This window comes from Ambystoma mexicanum, chromosome 3q (assembly GCF_040938575.1).
Source record: "Ambystoma mexicanum isolate Mex_15411 chromosome 3q, UKY_AmexF1_1, whole genome shotgun sequence".
Classification (NCBI taxonomy): Eukaryota; Metazoa; Chordata; class Amphibia; order Caudata; family Ambystomatidae; genus Ambystoma; species Ambystoma mexicanum.
Genome location: NC_090926.1, coordinates 833,814,514 through 833,821,629, shown reverse-complemented (window position 1 = coordinate 833,821,629; position 7,116 = coordinate 833,814,514). Strand labels below are relative to the sequence as shown.

At 41.2% G+C, this 7,116-nt stretch overlaps 1 protein-coding gene across 2 annotated transcripts in view; it reads right to left on the bottom strand.

The window, feature by feature from the left end:
- Positions 1-594: 594 nt before the first annotated feature.
- TOM1L1 (target of myb1 like 1 membrane trafficking protein) overlaps positions 595-7,116 on the bottom strand; it is a 1,067,055-nt gene continuing 1,060,533 nt past the window's right edge. For both annotated transcript variants that reach the window (XM_069654924.1, XM_069654925.1), the window contains one exon: positions 595-969. The gene's annotated coding sequence lies outside the window, so the exon portion shown is untranslated. The remainder of the gene's footprint in view (positions 970-7,116) is intronic.

The window sequence follows — 7,116 nt, the reverse complement described above, 5'->3', positions numbered from 1 at the left end:
TTCATTAGCTACTACCAGCTTCAATGAGAGTGTCTGCTTGTATGAGCAATTTACCCTAGAACATTGACACTCTAATTGTTTGCCTCCTTCATGAATTCGTAGAAGGGCTTACATGAACCTGATCCCAGGGGCATGCCAGTGTCTACTATTATGTACAGGTTCATATATGTTCAGAATACCTTTTCAGCAGACAGTATTTTCTAAACAAACACTGATAATGCCATATATATATATGTGTGTGTATATATATATATATATATATATATACATATATATATATATTTATTTATTGTGAATCTGAACTAGAAAGTGGAAAGCCGCGTCATTCCCATCTGCAGCACATGTACATCCTTAAAGCTATAGTATCACATCCTGCTTTCTCCTGGCGCTGAGAGCATGCCTCCACCTCATGCAATGCTGTGGGAATACTTTTGCAACAGGTACATGACAACAATTGGTGGACGTGACACTAGTCAGCAGAAACTATGACCATATCTCCAGACAACATTTCAAGAAAGTATCTGAAATTTAATACAGTACATTCCGTAAATTGTCGCAGACAGTTTATAGTGATGTTATATACATTAAAACGTATAAAATTAAATGTTTATTGTACGGAAATGCTGTATTAATAAACTCAAGACAAACATGGAATTCAGTCTAAGCCATAAGCTTTGATTTTCAAAAGGGATGAAATGTATTACAACTGTAAAATGTGGTCCAGTTTGAAAGCACTTAAGATTCTGAAGCCACTAAAAAGGACCATCCTGGCCGGACAGTGCAGGTGTACATTGTGACATTGACTATAAACATAGGAGGAATCGTATCCTATATTTCACCACCAGAAGCCTTACATGAAGGAGTTATCAAGTGCTACTGCAATTGCATTTGAACAATTGTGTAATTTTGTATATAATTTGCTTGTGCTGTCATTGGGAGTTGTGCTTCACTGCCCTCGCTTGAATATTTCTGCAAAAAAGGAGAAAGATAAAAGGTACATGAATTCAGCAAAGGACATATTTCTATAATACATGTGTGCACATTTTTTTCTTTCGCAACAAGCAATGTAAACAAGTAAAACATTTGCTAACAGAAAATACAGAAGGCACACATAGACGCCTTTGATCAAAAAGAACCACTTAGCACTATTTCACACATACTAGTTGTATTAATCACAAAGAAATTTGATGAGTTTACACCTTCAAATGCCCAGGAACCTACCATTATCACAACACTGGCAAACCCACCACCAAATGGAAGACAAAAAGGACATCAAGTTTATTGCTTTGCAAAAAATCCAGATGAGTAGAAGAGGTGGTGATCATGAACAATGTCTAAGACAGGCAGAAGCCTGACTAATTTGGCACTTCAGAACCGTGGAATTTGGCCTTAACTCTGATAATGAAATGGTCCACTTTTTGTAACAAGACTTGGATAAAGTTTTATCTTTGTAATCATGATATGAAAATATGCTAATGTGATGGTTTTCCGTTTTCAAGATGACAATTAAGAGAAATGTTATGTATATAGGGAATTGTCATTCTAGTATGCATTATGTATGAAACTAGCTGCTTTAGATCATCACAGATCGGGGATATAAGTAATAACTACCTTTACCACAATGCACTACCATTATTGGGCCAGACTATGATGTACAATTCTTTTCTATATATTTTATCTATAATTGGGTTCGCCCGTGTTTCCCGCCCTTTTACTCCCACTAAAACACCCTCCGGGATCCCATGGCATTGATGTAATGCTAATCTCATTATGGCATCCAACATGTTGACTTTAGATCTAAATATGACATTTTTCGACTCATTTTTTCAAGTATAATTTCTCTTTTACAAATTAAAAATTAGGGACAACATAGTTTATTTTTCAAGCATTATGTTGATGCAAGCGATTGGGTCTCTTGGAATATACTCACGTTCTTTCTAAAACAAAACATTAGCAGGGATAGATCTTTGCATTTATAATCACTGATATGGCTTCCGAGCCCATAATATGGACGCCGGGGTCACATGTCATGCTAATCTCACTACGGCATGCAACACATTGGGCCTCATTATGAGGCTGGCGCTGACGGAATGAAGGGGGCTGTTACGGGACTGGCCCCCTTCATTCCGTCAGGGGCGATTACGGGCTTCCCTTTGCGGGACCCGGATCGGACGCCTGGTAAAACCAGGCGTCCTTTCCGGGTCCCGTGACGGGAAGAGGGAGGTAACAACGGGACAATCGTAATGTGCCCATTGTTACCTCCATTCCCATTGAGCCCTATGGGGGCTCAAATGGGAATGGTGAATGGTTTCTGCAAGGAGGAATTACCGGGTCCTCCTATGTCGGAATGACCCGGTTATTCCTCATTGCAGGAACCGGGTAAAGGAGCCCGGTTTGGCGGCAGCCATGGAGCAAATAGCTCCATGGCTACCGCCAAACTCGTAATGAGGGCCATTGACTTTAGATCTAAATATGACGCTTTTTCGACTCATTTTTTCATGTACAATATCTGTTTTTTTAGGGACAACATAGTTCAAGTATTATGTTGAGGGTAGTGATGGGGTCTCTTAGAATATACTCACGTTCTTTTTTAAAACAAAACATTAGCAGGAACGGATCTTTACAATTACAATGACTGACATGGCTTCTGAGCCCAAAATATGGCCGCCGCATTAGAAACTCAGGTAGGACCATCACTCACTAACCCAGCTCTTTAAGACTCCATATGCGGACGCTAAGACAAACAACGCTTGAATCGGGAGACGAATTAATACGAGGTAAACCCCAATCTGAAGCCCACCTGGATACGTGGGTCCAATGCTTTTCTGTCCCATTAACATGCTGCAAAACGTGCAGAGGTAGAAATAGGTGATAGATTTTGGAAGAATTATCTATAAAAACACATTGTAAACAATGTGGCGCGGCACTCAATCAGAGTTGGTGTAACGCGATAAACATATATTAAATATATGTGGGTTTCTAAACCTTGATTTACCTTTTGGAATTATGATTATGTGTTATTCGTTACCGCAAACAATTGTCTTGATGTCTTCAAACCAGATTAACCGGCCAGTCTGTGTAAAAGCATTCAATATTGCATTCATTAGTTTGTTAGAAAATCACATATTAGAATAAGTTCTTTTTGTATACAGGTGGGATTGAGCCCATAGAATGACAAACTGCATTATGCACTTATCCACTCAAGTGGGACACATTTACATAAAGGGTAAGAGAATGGAACCATGGTTTTCGAATTGACGTTTTATTTGACAATACTTGCATACATTTGAATCTGCATGACTAGCTGGCTTACTATTTTTTCCATGAATTCCCTTTCTTTTTGATATTTTCCTCAGACTCACTCCCTCAGACTCTATACAGACACGATTAAGAACATTTAGCATTGCCTAACACACGCTTCTCCATATCGGACCACACCGTTTTCTATTGTTTGCATTTGCTTTTTCACTATAATACTTAAAAACAATTCACTTAGGTGGGTTTGTGAAGGGTACAAGTGTAACAATCAAACGAGTCTCTTATTATTTTTTTTGGTGTTTTTTTCCCTCTCTTTTTTCTGTTAAAAAAATTAGCCCAGATTTGAGAAAGGTAAAGCTAGGTTGCCGAAACACGTGTCATTCATCAAGGGCTACACAAGCATAAAATAAAGAATCTTGCATACCCAAAAAAAAAATGGAGTCTTTTATTATGAGGAATCCTCAAGCTCTTACTAATGACATTGATATAAATGTGCGCATTTGAAGGTGTAAGCTCATCAAATTTCTTTGTGATTTAATAAACGGAGTGGAGGGCCTCTGAGTCTCCGTAGATGCTCACACCCACGCGACACAAACTAATACGCATCCATTCTAATTAAGGATAACAGAACTCCAAATCATAAACCGATTTTAGGTCGTGAGGTACAACAAAAGGGTATCAACCAAAAAGTCCCTCATCAGCAGTCTGGTTGTATTAATCATTCAGTAGGAACACAGACGAGCAAGGATAGTCAGGATGTTTAACACTAGACATTAGGAACAACGATTTAATGACATCTGTGTGTGTATTTCAAATCGATATTCTGAATGTTGAATTAACCATCATGGAAAGTGGGGATCGCGAAAATATATACTATTTAAATAAATTCAGAACTAAACAGGCATTGCCAAAGCTTTGCCATCGGCAAACATGTTTCTGCTCAGAATTGTTTAACACAATTTCCAGACACGATTTCAATGCAATTAACAACGTGTTACCAATGCTCTTTACCCTTTCTTCACAAAACAAAAGAACAATATGTGTCTTTACAAAAGAAACATTCACTGTTAAAGCCACCAGCTTTGGCTCTCGTGTAGGCATTTGGAAGCCAGTGCCATTACAAACATGTACTCACACCATTTATCAGCTCCTGCCATCCTGCCACCCTGCCATCCTGCCACCCTCCCACCCTGCCATCTTGCCACCCTGCCATCCTGCCATCGTACCTGGACCATCATAGGTACTGGAATGAGCTGCCACTTCCTCTAAAGAAACGATCTGATCACTTTGTCTTTAGGAAAGTGATAAAGACATTTATGTTTGTTTAAGACTGGCCTCTAATCTTGTTATCCTCATTGTGAGACCACTCCCTCTTTTCAGCGCCAAGATGCCTTCCGGTGAAATTTGGCACTTTAGAAATATCATTAACATAACATAACATAACATTGACGTTTGAAATCATTTGCTCTGCATTTGGAATCCGACATGGCAGACGCCAATGGCACCATTTCCCCAGGTACTAAACTCGCTCCCAAGTATCTCCATCAAAGGTTCATAATATGTTATTATATGTTATTTATAACGTGCTTAATACCCAGATGTTTAAAGTGCGACTCAGGGATCGAACCTGTGTTGCTCTGTGTCGTCTTTCTTCCAAGGCGAGCACGTTGCCCCTGAGCTGACCTCCACAAACCAATATAATGCCACATGTATGCTTAATGGCTGGAAACATATTTATAATTTTAAAGACACGAATACTCCGTGCAATGTTGAGTGTCATATTATTATGATGTTGAATGTAGTGGTAATGAAAGTTATCATAGGATGCTGTCACTAGGGGTACTTTTGCATCCACCTTGTTTCCAAAATTTGAGACACTAGTGGGTTCAGATAGGAAATCTACACAATTCTTTCATAATCTGAAGTAAACATGCATGTTCACTGCCATACATTCTAACTATTGTTGACAATGATGACACTAGCTTCGCAAATCCAACAGTCCTGACTTCCATATACTGTAAACTGGGTGCCAGGTAAAGGAAATATTGTGATACATTTGGGACAAGGATGACATCTTTTTCCGTGATGGGTTGTGCACTTGACCTGTCCAGTAAAGTGTCTCTGCTTTCACTTTTATTTACCAGAACTGATTTGGTTTGAAAGGACTTCAACCTAAAGTGATCTACCCCAACAGCAAAATATGCATAGATCAGAAAGGGTGATTTGACCACAATCGCACAATTTGGACTTGTGGGGAAGCTGACAAAGGACTCACAAGGTCACATATTGGAAAGGGGTCGGCAGTAGACCTCAGCCTCCCTATTGCTAGCGATGATTCACTAGATGTCACTTCTCCCCGAGGGGAGCCCTTTCCCTGAGGCCAGGGAGTTGAGGCTGCTCCCTGATAGTCCACTTGGGGGTAGTATAATGTGAGGATCCCATGGGGAGGGACTCCCACTCTCGCTACAAAGAGGACCATCTACGGTACAGGTCTTATAAGAACATCACATCCCACATACTCTAACCTCTCCTTCCTCTGCTAACCTCTTTGTAGACAGTTATGAGAAACCTGAGGCAGTCTCACCTGGGTGAGTGGTCCCTGGGAGTGGGGGTGAGACATCTGATGGTGAGACGTGGTTCCCCTCTAACCAACACTTCCTCCACCTTTATAGATTGTTATGAATCCTGTCCCATTGCCCCCTCCCAAATTCCAACAGGTACCAACATTAAAGGGAGGCGTAGGAGAAGAAATAAATACCTTTCCGACATCCCCTCAGTCATTATGGGACATTATCATCTAAAACCCATTCACCTACAACCATACATCTGCTTCCTTTACCCTGACAAACACAGACGTTTCCCTCCATCATTAGGAAAAACTACAACTCCCATACTTCCTCATCATTACCTTTTTTCCAAACCACTGGGATGAAGAAGAAAAGGAACAGAGCTATGAAGATTGCCCATAGGAACCAGTGTACCATGGATTCCTATGTGCAGCCTCCATCTTGTCAGGCCACCCTTGTCAAAACTCACAACTGAAACTGGTTAAACCTCCCTAGCAGCATAAAGAGCAGAGCATAGGAACACACTCTGATGGAGCTGGGGATGCTGGAGATTGCAGAGAAGCAATAGAGAGACCATTTGAGCAGGAAGGCCTGGAGGAAGGAGGACTATCCAAACACTGAACCTGAGTGCACAAGGGCGACTGCAGTGCGGAGAGGAAGCAATAACACCATGAAGCCATACCAGGCACAGCTAGGGTTGCCTGGTGATACCCACTCCAGAGTTCCTGGGCTGGATGAAACAAGAAGACCCAGGCAATTGAGGGGCAAGTAGTAAGACCCTGAGTTCACAACAACCTCTCCTTGGGCTCAGTCTGCTCCCAAAATGAGGGAAATACCATTTTCTGGGAGATAGAGAAGGAGGAGCGAAAAAACCCAGGTGCATTCTGGGACATGAAGTTCAAAACCTTTAAACTTATGGAATAAGAAGCGAAGCCTGTGACTCCTACTTTTGGTGTTTGAGATTTGCGCCGTCCTCCCGCAAAAGTGCAAGAGTCGGGGAAGTTAAGCAGATGCCCCGGCACCAGCCTTGGCTGCCAGATGAAAGCCATGAATGCAGCTGCTAAATTGAAGAAAACGTATGCAAGGCTGGGATTTACAGGCAGCAAAGGTGAAGCCAGACATATGAAAGAGTGACTTCTTAGAATACATACGATAAGAGTGTGAAGGGACAGAGTGGTCAGGCACGTTGCAGGTGCCCAGACGAAGGTCTCTGTCTGAAGCGTGCCATATCTTCAGAATGAAAGCGATAAAAGGAAAGTGAAAGGAATTCAAAGTGGTCATGCGAGGGTCC